The sequence below is a fragment of the Callospermophilus lateralis genome, chromosome 8 (assembly GCF_048772815.1).
Source record: "Callospermophilus lateralis isolate mCalLat2 chromosome 8, mCalLat2.hap1, whole genome shotgun sequence".
NCBI classification, from domain to species: Eukaryota; Metazoa; Chordata; class Mammalia; order Rodentia; family Sciuridae; genus Callospermophilus; species Callospermophilus lateralis.
Window position 1 is genome coordinate 73458763 of NC_135312.1, and position 16914 is coordinate 73475676.

Genomic DNA, 16914 nt, shown 5'->3' on the forward strand with positions numbered 1-16914 from the left:
CTACTCTGGCAGTTTCTTTTGATAGTTATCAGGCATTCCTGTCTGAGAATCTCTTTTAAAGCCTCCAGTTTACTTATTTATGGAAGTTACATTTAACTATTATTTTATTTAAAATGCCCAGTAATAGCTGTGTTTTGGCTTTGACTGTCTTTGCTAAGTGTTTAAGATGAAGCAAGTCAAACTGACTTTTGTTTCTATCTATTGTTAACAGTCAGCTGAGTTTCCTTGGGAGTCTTCGGGAACTTACAGCAGCTTCTCAGATCTGCTAGTGCCATTTGCGCTAGGATGGGTCCAGGCCTTGCTTGACCATGTGGCTTCCCTCGGAAGCATCAGGGATGTCTCCCTTTTCTCATGACCCTCCTCTTCACAGCAAATGCACTGATTGGCTTCCTGTCCTCCACTGGTCTCATTAATCTCCCTGTTCAGGAGGTAATGTGGCCTATAGTTGCAGAGCCCTTGGAGAAGTCCCCTATCCCTTGACTCAGACTGACTCAGAGGGCAAAAGCCAAATTTTTAATTTTAAAACTTGATCTTAAACATCTAGCAAATAAGTTAACAGCCTTATATTAAGAGCTCTGGGCTTTAATGTCTATCTCTCTATCCTGTAGGTGGTAACTCCTTATCTTACATTACCCCAGGTTGTGAGTTCTTAAATCAGTACCTCTGCAAAACATTAACAGGCAATCTTTAAGCCATTTTAAAAACTACAAGATAAAATTATCAAGAGTAAAAACATATTTAGTTCATGTAATAGCTACTTTGAATTTTGGTGGAGTTATACATTATAATCCCCTGTTTGAGATCTTAGTAATCTTAACAAAAACTAACTTTTGGTCAAAACTTTAAAAGTACTGAAATTTAGCCTACTTCTTTCATAATCACTTTCACATGCAGTGAGATGAAACATAGAGCCTTATCTCAAGTAAGGTGGGGCTCTTCATAGATCTTAAATACTATAGTTGTGAAACTGATCTTTGCTTCTTAGACATCATTTTATAATGCCTACATAAATTCTTGTGAACTTGAGCAAACACAACATGATATCACATCTAAAACATGAATTAAAGAAAGGCTGACAGCTTTTAACCTTTTGTAGAAAAATAGCAAAGTACTTTTGTGTTTTGCAATAAAACCTTTACATAGATTAGGCTCTCATTAACTTAAAAATACATTTAAATTGTGTCTCAGTGTAAAAAGTAACATGGAACTTTACATAACTTATTGATAACAAGTCCAGTTATAGAACACAAATGATATAAATAAATTTTCAACATGTTTTTTTTTTTAAGCCTAAAATTACCATACAACTTTAGAACACAGCTTGATATAATGCTCTTTCTAAAGCTTCTACCTTACAGACTTGTATACCTGGAAGATATGAACAAATTAATATCACCAATTACATTGATGTTTTTATATTAACCAAGTTTAGCTTTTGAAGAAATAACCTAGCACAATTCTCTAAAACAACATCACTTGTTTAACCAGCTGTTTAATTTCTTTAAGATTACTTGCTCAAAAACTTACACTAATAAGCAACTTACACAGACCTTCTTTATATCATTTACTTAAACTCTTTTAATTACTTAATCATATAGACTCTTATCCAGAAACACATTTTTCTTCTATGAAAACCACACCTAGAACCTTCTAGTTTCTTTTTTTATCTGTTAACCTCCTTCTGTTCACATTTTGAAACAATACTTGTAAATTTTGAATTTAATCAGATTATTTTATAGACATCAACATTTTATTAGGTTTTATTTTTGAACACCTAGAAAAACTTATAAGCTTAATTTTAAAGACATCATTACTTTCATCTGTTTACCTAATTTAAATGGAGCCATCTGAATCACGTGAATCAAAAATATTTGGATCCACTTTTAAATTTTTTCATGAGTGCTCCTCATCTGTCAATTGTCATATCACTGGATGTTATATGGACATACAAACATAGATATACTGACATACAACACATAACACAAGTGTAACACAACACAATAGTAAAGGCCTTGTTGCTTTCTCAGGTGAAATCTCATTGCAATGTTTAAAAACTCCATAGTTGATAAAAAATAGAACTTATCAGAAAAACATTAACTTGTCTGTAGGATCAAAATCATGAGCTCAAAAAAAAATACAAGACCTAAGGAAAAAGCAAAAATCCTAGAAAAAATTGACTGGACAGTAATTAGTAAATGCCATACAATTTACTCTCTGGTTTAATCTAGTTTGAGATCCCATAAAAAGACACTTTTAGTATTTTTTTCTTTTTCGGCCTCAGATCTGTCTCCTACTGAGTGCTCCAGGCTTCTTCTATTTGCATATCAGCTTAAGCACTGACTGAGGTCTGGAAGGAACTGAGAAAACCAGAATTTTGAGCAGAAACCTCATGCCTAAGGCATTTTAACCATAAGTCATAATTTCCAGGTTTGGATGTTGAAAATTATGATACAAGTTTAAGATACAGTTTATAAAATTTCATACCTTTACATTTTCCTACACTAGAAAAACTTGTTCACACCAAACTGAAAATAGGATCTTGCTTAATAATATAAAGCTACCATCAGAAGAGATCCCTTCAGGATCATTAAGCCACTTTCTTTGTTCTGAAGTTTCTAAAGTAGTATTAAGTTACATTAAATCACCTGAAAAAAATTTTAAAAGAACTACACACTACCATGTATATCCAAAATTAAGCTTTAAAAATTTCCAAGACTGTTGCTATTCAATGTTATTTCAATAAGTCAGACCAACGTCCCATTCCAACATTTTCTTTTCCTGAATCTTACACACTAAGGGGAACAGATACCAAATCATAATTTACTATCCTTGCCCAAATTAATGCACTGTTACACCTAGTGAAATCTTTTCAAGCTACCCAGTTCAAAATTGATGAAAAAATAAAACTGAATGATTGGGAGTTACTTGCCAACTTGGAAATAGAGTTCTTTTAATTTTTTTATCCTAAGTATTTAAGTTCTCTGGCATGAATTATCTGAAATCACAAACTAAACAATTACCTAACCCTAACTTTTAACTGCAAGATTGTGCAATGCTTCAAACTCATTTAGATACCAGATGTTACAATGAAACATCATCTTTTAGACACACATTTAGCCTAGATTATCCCCAAGAAACAATCAGACAACTAGATAAGAAAATATCTCTCCAGGTATTGAACTTCCATTTAATAATGACTCCTATCATTTGCACCATAGATTTCCCCATGAGTGGACCAGATGTTTACACATAGGGGCAACTATAGGTGTAAAATTAAGGGCCTCAGTGTGACTGATTTTCCTGCATTCAGTTGGAGTAATCCTTACAGTGCAGGGAAAGAATGAGGAAATTCCCCAGAGCGAAAATGGCTCTGGCAGCTGCTGGGAGTTTCTCAGTCTCCCCTTTACTTACAGGATTAACATCTTTGGATAGACTCAATCCCAGGAAATCTGGCATATCTCCTAACTTTCCAGTAGAGTCAGATTTTATCTGCCTTAGGTCTTGAAGGGGGAAGAGGGTATGTACTTTGATCGGCTCAAGTTTTTCTCTTGATTTTTATCTCAGTGAGTCCAAGATTTTTTCTCTTCATAGGAGATATCATAGCTAAGTCTACTTTACACTGTTGGCATAATTTAGGATTTCCCCTTAGAGCAACGAAAATTTGAACATACAGCACCTCACACCATTTCTTTTATGTAAATTTTATCAAACTGTCCCAATTTTTCAATACGCAGGCTAGTGGTGCACCTGGCGTATTGGAGAGAGAGAAGCTCCTGTCTGAGGGAGAAGAAAACAGGACTCAGGCGCCCACGTTGACACAGGTGGGCCCAATTATCACCTTTGGAGATGGGCTTATCATTTCTCTAGGATGGGCTATCTCCAAATCTTTTGGGGGCTGTTTCCTGAGCTCCATTTACATTTCTTTGAGGTGGACTTTGGCCTAGGGCCTTTTCAGGACTTCATTAACATTCCATGAGTTGTCCTGCGTTTTCCCTGAGTCATTCCCAGCATGGCCTCCATTTTAGATTTCACTCGATATTAGACCCGATTTACCTAACTACACTGACTACCTAACTTTAAATCTGGCTTCATTAGCCATAATCATATACCTAATTTAATCCTATCCCAAACTATAACCTTAAACCTGGCCCTCAAAAAATTCTAACTCTCAAGCTAGTCCTATCATAGTTCTAACCCTATCCCTTACCATGACTCTAACACTAGTCCTAGTTCTTGTGCTTTCATTAGTCTTAGCCTAACTCTAGGTCTAAACCTTACTCTAAATGTAACCATAAACCTAAGCCTAAGCCTAACACTAACACTAACTCTAACCTTAATACTAATCATAAAATAGCCCTAACCCTAACTCTAGGACTAAAACAAAACCGAGCAATAGACCTAATGCTAAACCTTAACATAAACCAAACCTTAAAATACACCTAGAACTAACCCTAGCCCTAATTCAAGTCCAAACCCTAACCTTTAAGCTAACCTTGACCCTAACTCATATCCTAACACTCACCCTAGCTCTAAACACCAATCTAACCTTAAACCAAACCCTTACAGTAAACCTAGCCCTAGTTCGAGCCCTAAAACTAACCCTAAACTAAGACTGTCCCTGACTCCTATTCTAATAATAAACCTAGCTCTAAATTCACCTAACCTTAAACCTAACCCTAACACTAGAACTACCCTTAACCAAACCTTAATGTTAATGCTAATTATAACCCTGGTTATACATTACCAGTTGCCCTAACTCTAGCCCTAAGACTAACACAAAAACTAGCCCTAATTTTAGCCATAAACGTAGCTTTAACCTAACCTTAAACCTACCCCTAATACTAGCTCAAACTCTACCCTTAAACCTAAGCAAAACACTAACCCTAATGGTAACCCAAGACCGCACACTAATCCTTAGACTAATCTAAACTCTAACCCTATTCAAAGTCCTCACCCTACTCCTCATTCTAGCTATAACCCTACCCCAAACCTTGCCTCTAACTCTTACACTTATTCTGATTATAACACTAACCCTAAGTCTAAACCTGACCCTAACCCAAGACCAAAACATAACACTATCCCTACCAGTAAACTTATACCTAAACCTGACCCTACCACTAGCCCTATACCTAAACCCAATCATAAATCTAGCATTAAACCTAGCCCTAGCCCTAAACAAAAACCTAGCCCTAGCCCTAACAATAAAAACCCTTAAACTAACACAAAGACTAAACCTACCCCTAGACATAAACCTAGTCCTAATTCTGTATTTTACCTTAACTCTAACTCCAACCTGAAAACTGACCCTGCATTTAACACTAAGCTATCTCTAAAGCTGACTCTATCCAATAAGTTAAAACTAACAGTAGACCCAGCCATAACCCTAATCCTACAACTAGCCCTAATCATAATCCTAGCTCTAACATTAGCCATAACCCTAACCCTACATCTTAAACTAACACAAAACCTAGAGGAAATCTGAGGCCTAAAGCTAGCCCTAAGCATAACCCTGACCCTAACCCTAGCCCTAACCCTTACTGTAACCCTAGATTTAGTCCCAAAACTTACTCAAAGCCTATTTCTTACCCTAAATATAAACTTAGACCTATCCCAAAATCTAACCCTAACCCTAGACGTAATACTAAACTTAACCATATCTTTAAACCTAGCTCTAAAAGTATAAATTATCCGAAACCTAAACTTAACCCTATTGATAACCCTTGCCATAACCCTAACCTTAACCGTAAACAGAAAACTAAACTTAGACCTAACCCTAAACCTAACATTAGACATAGCCCTAACCCTAGCTCAAATCTGAACCCATACCAGAAACCTAAACCTAACCATGCCTTAACCTTAACCCTAAAACTAAATCTACATTGTAAACCTAAACCTCAAACTACATTTAACCGTATCCATTACCCTAACTCTTATCCTAACCCTAATGATAATCCTAGCCCTAACTTTAACCCTAACACTACACCTACCGTAATCCAATGCCTAGAAATAACACTGAACATAACCCTAAACCTAGCTGAAGCCCTAAATTTAGCTCAAAACTTAACCTGTACCCCAAACAAACCCTAGCCCAACTCCTAACCCTAATCCTAGCCCTAATCCTAACCAAAACCATAGCCCAAACCCTAGCTCTAACTATACTCATTACCCTATCAATAACCGTAAACCTAATACTAAACTTAGTCCTAACCCCAACCCTAAACCTAACCCTAGCCCTAGCCCTGATTCTAACCTGAACCCTCAACATAGCCCTAGCAATTACTCAATCCCTGACCTTTACCCTTAACCTAACCGTAAGAAAATCCTAAACCTAACACTAACACTAATCCTAGCTCTAATCTTAAATTAACCCTAGCCTTAATCCTAGCTCTAACCCCACCCATTACTCTAACCCTAATCATAAACCTCATGATAACCCTAGCCATAACCCTACCCTAACCCTAAAAACCTAAACCTACTCTTACCCTAACTAAAACTCTAACACAAAACCTAACCGTAAACCTAACCTTTGCCGTAGTCCTCACCCAGCTCAAACCCTTGCATTTACACTAAACCTAACACTAACCCAAGTCCTAAACATAAAGCTAAACCTAACCCTAACCTGACATCTAACCCTGTCCATTACCCTAACCCTAATGATAATCCTAGACCTAAACCTAATACTAACCCTAAACCTAGATCGAACCCCAAATCTAATCCTAGCCTTAGCACTAACCCTATCTCAAACGCTAACCCACACCCTAAACTTACCCTCGCCTTAATCCTAAACCAAACCTTAACTCTAGCCCTAATCCTAAACATAACCATAGCCCTAACATTAACTGTAACCCTATCCATTACCCTAATGATAACCATAAGCTTAATGCTAACCCTGGTCCTAACCCTAACTCTATCCATTAACCTAAACCTAACCTGAAGACTAAAACCAACCAATCCATTAACCTAATTCTAACGCTAAATCTAATGCTAATTTGAGCCCTCAACTTAATCCTTAACTTAATACAAACCCAATACCTGACACTGATTTTTATATTACCCCTAGTTCAAAATCGCAATCTTACCCTAAACCAAACTCTGACACTAGACCTAGCCATAAATCTTACCCTAAAACCGTTTTTAATGATAAGCCTAGACCTGATATTAACCCTAACCCTAATTCTTTCCATAACAATAACACAAACACTAGTCATTATCCTAGCCCTAAACCTAGCCTTGATCCTAACCCAAACCCTAACTCTAACCCTATTCTTAATTTTATCTTTTGCCCTAGTTATCAACCTAGATATAACTCAACCCCTTCCCCTAAATTTAACCCTAACCCTAACCATAGACTTAAACCTTACACTAATCATAGACCTGATCCTAGCCCTAATTTATCCCTAACCTTAAAACTTAACCTAAACAAACCCTAACCTTTACCATGACCCTAATAATACCCTACCTCTAAAACTGACCCGATCCCTCAACCTAACACTTACACTATACCTAGCCATAAACCTAACCCTGACACTATCCCTAGCAATAATAACCCTAATCCTGACATTCACCCTAGTCCTAAAGCTAGTCCTAACTCTAACAAAAACTGTAGCCCTAATATTGTCCCTAAACCTAGCCTTAATCCAAACCCTAACCCTATTACTAGTCTAATCCTAAATTTAACTGGTGCCCTATCCCTAAACTTAAATATAACATAATATCATACCCTCATTCTAATTCTAATTCTAGCCCCAAACCAAGTCCTAGTATTATTATACATATTAACCCTAATATTAACCCTAGCTCTAATCCTAGCTCTAATTTAGCCCTAAACCTAAACCTAAACATATCCCTATCCCTAAGACTAAATCTAACTCTCGCCCTAGCCATTTCCCTAGTTCTAACCCTAACCCTTACCATAACCTAAAGCATAGCCCTAACTCTCGCCCAAACATAGCCCTAAACTTAGCCCTAGCCCTAAACCTAGATCTTACCCTAACTCTAAATATAACCCTAACTCAAACATAACCTCACCCTAACACTAGCACTTAGCCTAATGGTAATTTGAAAACTACCTAACCTTAGCAATAGCCCTCAAACTAAACTGAGCTATAGCCCTAATCCTAACCGATAACCTAAACCAAATCCTAACGATAAACCTAGCTCTAAGAAAATTTCGAGTCCTAAACCTAACCTAACAATTAATACTGACCATGACTATGACCATAAAACTAACCCTACTTCTAAACATCATGATAATCCTAATCCTAACATGAACACTAGACCTAGCTGTAAACCTAACCATAAAACTAACCCTAATTGTAATACCAGTTCTTATATTAGCCATAACCCCAATTCTAACAAAAATCTAGCCTTAATATGAGCCGTAACCTAGCTTTAACCATAAACCTAACACCAACCCTAACCCTAGCTCTAAACCTATCACTTACCCTAAGCCAAACCCCCACCTTAATGCTACCCAGGTCCTAACCCTAATTGTTAGCCTACCCCAAACCTTAACGCTATTACTATTTTTAACCCTAGGCCTCAATCTATGTCTAATCTTATCCCAATCCCTAAGCCTATCCTAGACCTTTATTCTGAACCTAACACTAACCCTACGTCTAAGCCTGACCCTAACCCTAAACCAAAACCTAACTCTAGCCCTACCATTAAAGATATACCTAAACCTAACCATAACACAAGCACTAGATGATAATCCTAAATATATCCATAACTCTAGCCCTAGCCCTAAACAAAAAACTAGCCCAAGCCCTAACAATAACCATTAACCTAACACAAAGACTAACCCTAACCCTAGACTTAATCTTACTTCTAATTTTGCCCTAACCAAAACCAAGTGTTAACCCAAACACTGAACCTTACCCTAAAACAAACCGTAGCTCTAAACCTTATCCTAACCCAAAACCTAACCATAACACTAAACTTATCATTAACCCTAACCCTAAAACTAGTCATAAACATAACCCTAGCTCTCAAATTAGCTATATTCCTAATACTAGCCATAAACCTCAAAAAAACCTAGCACTAAACCTAGCCCTAAAACTAGCCCTATGTGTAACCCTAACACTAGATCTAGCACAAACCCTAACTCTAACACTTGCCCTAGCCCTAACCATAGCTCAAAATCTAACCCTTACTCTAAACATAACCCTAGCCCTAATCATAACCCTAACCCTAAACCTAGACCTAATCCTAACTGTAAACATAGCCCAAATCCCAGCTCAAACTCTATACATTATTTTAAACATAACCCTGACCCTAATGATAACCCAAGCCCTAACTCTAACCCTACACCTAAGTGTAGCCCTCATTTTAACCCTAACTCTCACCCTAGATATAACACTAGCTCAAAATCTAAGACTTAACCTAAAACTAAACCTTACACTAATCCTGGGCCTATTCCTAAGCCTAGCCAAAATTCTAACCTTAATGCAAGCCCTAACACTATCACTAACCCTATTCATTATCCTAAACATAAGCCTAACAAAAATGCTAATCCTAGGGCTAACACTAACCCTATCACTAACACTAAACCTATACATTACTCTAAATCTAACCTGAACTCTAATCCTAACCCTATTCATTACTCTAACCCTAACCCTATCCATAAAACTAATTTGAGCCCTAACCCTAAATCTTAACCTAACCAAACCCTAAACAAGACTCTGACCCTTATGATAACCTTAGCCCTACCTTGATGGAAACCCTATTCAAATATATAAACCTAACCCTAGATCTGACCCTAAACCTAACACTTGCTGTAGCCATAAACCTAACTGAAATCCTAACCCTTACCCAAAATCCAGTAGTAAATCTAGCCCTAAAACTAAAATTAACACTAAAACTACCCTTACATCTAACCCAATATATTACCCTAAATATAACTCTAACCCTACTGAAAACCCTAGCCCTACCCTAAACCTATTCCTATCCCTAACCATAACCCTAAACCTAACCATAGAAAAACAATAAACCTAACCCTCACCCTAGGACTAACCCTAGTTCAAAACCTAAACTTTAGACGAAAGATAACTCTAACCCTACCGTAAGCTAGGATTTCTGGCTCTACTCCAAACCTTAACCCTAACTATAGCCCTAATATAAACACTAATGTACAACTAGACCTAAACTTAGTCTTAATTTTGGATGTAACCCTAACTCTAACTCTAACCCAAACACTGGTCCTGCCGTTAACAGTAAACCTTTCTCAAAACCTGACTCTAACCAAACATCTAAACCTAACACTAGACCTTGCCATAACCCTAACTCCAAAAGTAGCCATAATCATTACCCTAGGTGTTATGTTACCCACAGCCCTAATCCTCTGCCTAAACCTAACCCAAAACCTAGAAGAAATCCTAGGCCTAAACCTAGCCCTAAGTGTAACCTTAAGCCTAAACCTTGCCTTATTCCTAACTTAACCCTCTATTAGTCTTAACCCTATCTAAAATCATAACCCATACCCTAAACATAAACCTATACCTATGCCTAAATCTAACCCTAACCATCGTCCTAATCCTAACCTGAATTCTAGCCCTAAACCTAGCTCTAAATCTATCCATTACCCTAAACCTAATCCTAACTCTATTGATAAATTTAGGCCTATGCCTAACCCTAAACCTAACCAGGAAACAAACCCTAGACCCAACCCTAAACCTCACATGGACCATAGACCTAACCCTAGATCAAACCCTAACACTTACCATAAACATAACCATAGTCCTAAACCTAAGACTAAACCTCAATTAAACACTAACCCTTACCCTGTAACTACATCTAACTATATCCATTAATCTAAAACTAACCCTACACCTAATGATGACCCAAGCCCTTATCCTAACTCTAACCTTATCCATACTGTAATCTTCTTCATAGACCAAATTCTAAACCTTATCCTCGACCTAGCCCTAACCCTGGATCAACATCTAAACCTTATGCTAAACATAACCCTAAACCTAACCCTAGTTTTTTCTCTAAACAAAACCCTAACTCAAGACCTATTCCTAATGATAACTCTAGCCCTAACCATAGCTCTAACACTATTCATTATCCTAACAATTACAGTTATCCTAATGCTAACCCTAGGCCTAACACTAATCCTATTGCTAACCCTAACCAAAACCCTATCAATTACCCCAAAACTAACACTAACCCTTACCTTACTCATAACCCTAGCCCTAAACTTAGTTCTAACCTTATCAGTTATTCTAACAATTACCCTTACCCTAATGCTAACCCTATGCCTAACACTAACCCTATCCCTATCAATTACCCTAAACCTAAACCTAAACCCTGACCTCAACCAAACTCTAACTGTGATCCTGACCCTAGTAATTTCTCTAGCTTTAAACTTGAACATTACCCTAAACCTAACCATTACACTAGACCTAGCCATAAATCTAATTCTAAAACTATCCTCAAACATAATCCTAGAGCTGACATTAGCCCTAGTCCTGATCCTAGCCCTAACCCTAACAAAAACCCTAATCCTATCCAAGCCCTAAACCTATCCTTTACCCTAACACTAACCCTAGCTCTAATCCTAACCATAATACTAACCCTAGACCAAATCTTAGCCTTAATTTTGCCCCAACCTTATCCTAACCCTAGGCCTAACAATTACTCTAAATCTCACACTATCCTATCACTAGTTCTAACCGTATCCCTAACCATAAACATAACCCTACCCCTAAACCTAGTTCTAAACCTTGCCCTATCCATAGCCCTAGCACTAACCTTAAATCAAAATCTACTTCTAAATCTAACCCTAAATTGAAGCCTAAGCCTAACCCTAACACTTGCCCTAACCCTAACACTAATCCTAAAACTATTAACCTTAGCCCTAGTGCTAAAATAAAAACAAGCCATAGTTCTAACCCTAACCATTAAACAAACCAAACCATAAACATAAAGATAGGTCAAATCATTCTCTCAAGTTATAGTTTTATTTTATTTTACAAATGAAAAAAAAAAACAACTTAAAAACTTAGAGCACAAAAATCTTCCAAAGTCTAAGAGAGATGACAGGTAGTGTAAGACTAAAATTTAATTAGAAATGTGATAAGGTAGAGGTGATTCTGAAGAACCCCTAAACCTAGCCCTAATTGAAGATTTAAGCCAAACCCTAAAACTAACCCTTACCCTGACTCTGAAACTAACTCTAACCCCAGCTCTAAGCATCTGCCTAACCCTAAAACTAAACCTAGCCCTAATCTTAACCCTAAATTTAGCCCTAACTCTAACCCTTGTAATTACATTAGCTGTAATCCTAACTCTAGCACTAGCTTAACTCAAAACCTAGCTTTAATCCGCAATTTAACCCTAAACCTAACCCTAACCTTAGCCCTAATCATAACCATAACCATAACCCTAATGCTAACCCTAGGCCTAAACCTAATGCTATCTGTAATCTTATCCTATCCATTTCACTAAATCTAACATGAACCCTAATACTAAGCCTATAATTACCCTAACCCTAACCCTAATGCTAAATCTATGCCTACCTTTAAGTCTTAACCTATTCCAAATCCTAACCAAGACCTTGAACTTAATAATAAGCCTACCCCTAATTCTGACCCTAACCCTAAATCTAAACCTAAACATTACACTAGGAGTAGCCACAATCGTAACCCTAAAACTATCTTTATTCATAATTCTATATCTGAAATTACCCATATTTATAATCTTAGTTCTAATCCTAAAACAAATCCTTGCCCTCATCATAGCCCTATACCTATGCTTAATCAATAGCCTACCCTAACCATAGAACAAACCCTAATTCTAAAAACCATGCTACCTCTAATCCTAGCTATAACACTATCCGTTACCCTAAACATAATCTTAAATCTAACCCTAACTGAACACTAAACTTAACCCTAATCCTAGCCCTAATTTAGCCCTATCCCTAACCTTAACCCTAACTATAGCATGAAGACTAAATCTAATACTCAAAATAGCCCTATCAATATTTCTAAACCAATCCCTTACCATAACCCTAACCCTAACCCTAGCCCTAACCCTTTCCCTATTTTTAGTCCTAGCCCTAACCCTATATCTAACCCTAACTCTCAATCTAACCTAAGCCTAAGCCTAAGCCTAACACTAATATTAAACCTAACCCTAATGAGAATCTCAAAAAAATAGCACTAATACTAGCAGTAAAACAAAACCGAGCAATAGCCCCATCCCAAAACCTTGACTTAAACCAAATCCTAACACTACACCTAGACCTAACCATAGACTAAATTAGAGTCCTAACATTAATCTTAAAATTAACCCCAACCCTGATTCATATCCTAAACTCACCCTAGCTCTAAACACCATCCTAACCTTAAAACAAAACCTAACAGTAACCTAGCCCTTATTTGAGTCCAAACCCTAACATTGACCCTCATTCATATTTTAACACTAACCCTAGCTCTAAATATCACCCTAATCTAAAACCTAACCCTAAAACTAGACCTACCCCTAAACTTAAAGATAAAAATAACGCTAATTGTAACCCTAGTTCTTACATTAGCAGTTGCCCTAACACTAGCCTTAAACCTAACACAAAAACTAGCCCTATCCTTTACCCTAACCTATCCTTTACCTAACCTAACCCTATCCTTTACCTTAAGTGAAACCCTTAGGTAATCCTTAGGCTAACCAAAATCCTAACCCTTTTAATAGTCCCCACCCTAGCCCTCATTGTAGCTCCAATCCTATCCCAAACACTAATGCTAAACATGATCATTATTCTGACCCTAAAACTAACCCTAGGTCTAAACCTGACCCAAAGCCTAGACCAAACCCTAATGCTGGCACTACCAGTAACCTTATACCTAAACCTAAGCCTAAAACAAGTTCTACACCTAAACCTAATCCTAAATCTTGCCTAAAATCTAGCCCTAGATTTTAAAAAACCTAGCCCTAGCCCTAACAATAATCCTTAACATAACCCAAACTCTAACCCTACCCCTAGACCTAATCCTATTCTTAATTCTGACTGTAACTCTAACTCTAACTCTAATCTGAACACTGATGCTGCCTTTAAAGGTAACCCTACCTCTAAAGTTGACCCTATCTGAAAATCTAAACCTAACACTAGACCTAGCCGTAACACTAACCTAAAACTAGTGCTAATCATAACCCTAGCTCTTACATTACCCACATACCTAAACCTAGACCTAAACCTAACACAAAACCTATAGCTAATTCTAGGCTTTAACCTGGACCTAAGTGTAACCCTAACAATAACCCTAGCCCTAACCATAACCTAACCCTCACCTTAGTCCTAACCCTATATTAAAGCCTAAAACTTAGCATAAACATAAACCTACAAATCTAACCCTAACCCTAGCCCTATTCCTAAACTTAACCTTAGCCCTAACCCTAGGTGTAAACCTACCCATTACTCTAACCCTTACCCTAATTGAAACCCTAGTCTTTACCCTAACCATAACCCTTACCTTAAAGAGAAAAATAAACCTAGGCCTAATCCTAAACCTAACACTTGCTATAATCTAACCATAGCTCAAACCTTAACCCTTACCATAAACATAAATATAACCATAGCCCTAACCCTAACCATGAATTCAAATCTAACCCTATTTCTAACCCAAACCTACATCTGACCATATTCATTACCCTAACCCTAACCCTAACCCTTATAATAACTCTTGCCTTTACTCTAACCCTAACCCTAAACCTACAGCAATCCTATCCCTACACCTAAACGTCAACAAAACCCTTGCTCTAGCCCTAACCATAGATCAGATCCTAACCCTGATGCTAAACATAACCCTAACCCTATTTCTGACACCAACCATAACCCTAACTCAGGGAATAATTCTAACCATAACTCTATCCAAAACCTTAGCTCTAACTGTATTCATTATCATAACCATTACCCTGACCCTAATGCTACCCCTAGGCCTAAACCTAACTCAATACCTAATCCTAACTATAAACCTAGCCATAAACTTAACTTTAACTGTATCCATTACCCTAAACTTAAAACTTAACCTAATGCTAAACCTATGTTTAAACCTAACACTGTCACTACCCCAAACCTAAGCCTAACCTGAACCCTAAACATAACCCTATCATTACCCTAACCCTAACCCTAAGACTAATGCTAATTCGAGCGCCAACCTAAATCAAACCCTAACTCTGAAAACGACCCTAATAATTCCCCTAGTACTAAACCTGACCCTTACTCTCAACCTAACCCTTACACTAGAACTAGCCAATACCAAACCTTAAAACTATCCCTAACCATAACCCTAGACCTGACATTAACCTTAGGCATAATCCTAGCCCTAACCCTAAGCCTAAGTTAACACTAACCCTAGCCCTAATTTTACACCTAACTTAGCCCTATATTTAACCTAAGGCTAACCCTAGCCCTAAGACTAAGTCTAACTTTCACCCTAGCCCTAAAAGTAATTCCAGCACTATCCTTTACTGAAACACTAAACCTAGGCCTAACTCTAGCCATTTTCATTGCCCAAGACCTAACCCTAGATCTAATCCTAACTCTAAATCTAACCCTAACGCTAAGCCTAAACATAAACCTAACACTAATCCTAATCCTAACTCTAAGACTACTTTTAAAACTAGCCCTAACTTTAGCCCTAGCCCTAGGCCTAATACAAAACCAAGTCATAGTCCCAACCCTAAACCTTAATCTAAACGAAAGCATAACCCTACACCTAAACATAATCCTAGCCCTAATTCGTGTTTTAAGAAGAACCCTAAAACTAATCTTGACCTTGACTCTGACCCTAACACTAACCCTAGCTTTAAAAATAACCCTAACCCTAACACTAACACTAAACCAACCCCTAAAACCCTAAACTGAGCCCTAAAACCCTAAAACTAGCCCTGATCATCACCCTAGTACTTACATTAGCCACAACCCTAACCCTAGCCCTTAATTAACCCCAAAAGTAGCCCTAACCCGAGACCTAACCTGACATTTAACCCTAACACTCTCCTTAACCCTAAACCTAGAACTAATAATAAACATAACCTTAGCCCTAATCGTATCTCTAACCTTTTCCATAACCATAACCCTAATGCTAAACCAATCCCTAATCCTAACCCTATCCATTACCCTAAACATAACCTAATTCATAAACCTAACCCAATCATTACCCTAATCCTAACCTTATGCTAATTCAAGCCCTAAATTTGAAACCTAAATTGCAAACAATAATCACAACCCTTACCCTAATAATACCCTGAGCTCTAAACCTGACACTAACCCTACGTCTAAGCCTTACACTAGATGTAGCCATAAACCTAAACCTAAAAATATATTTAACTGTAAATCTGGATCTAAAATTAGCCCTATTACTAGTCTTATCCCTAAACCTAGCCCTAATTCTAACCCAAACAATAACTTGAGATTAACCGTTATGCTAATCATCTCCCTAGACCTAAACCTAGATATAACCCCATCCCTTACACTAAACCTAATCATAGCCCTAAACCTAAACCCAAACCTAGGCCTAATTCTAGGCTTAAAACTAACACTAAGCCTAATGCTAATCCTAGCCCTAATTTATTAATATCCTAACCCTAATGCTAGCCCTAAGACTACTCTAATTCTTGCCCTATCCCTATCCCAAGCTCTATCCTTAGCCATAGCCCTAACCGTAGATCTAAACCTAACTCTAAATCTAAACCTAACTCTAAATTTAATCATAACCATAATCCTAAACCAAACCCTAACACTAGCCCTAACAATTATGCTATTCCTAAAACTTGCCCCATTCCAAGCCCTAGCCATAAAACAAAACCAAGTCATATCGCTAACCCTAACGCTTAAGCTAAACAAAACCCTAACCCTGCATATAGCCCTACCCTAACTCTAAAACTAAACCTTACCCTGACACTGACCCTAACACT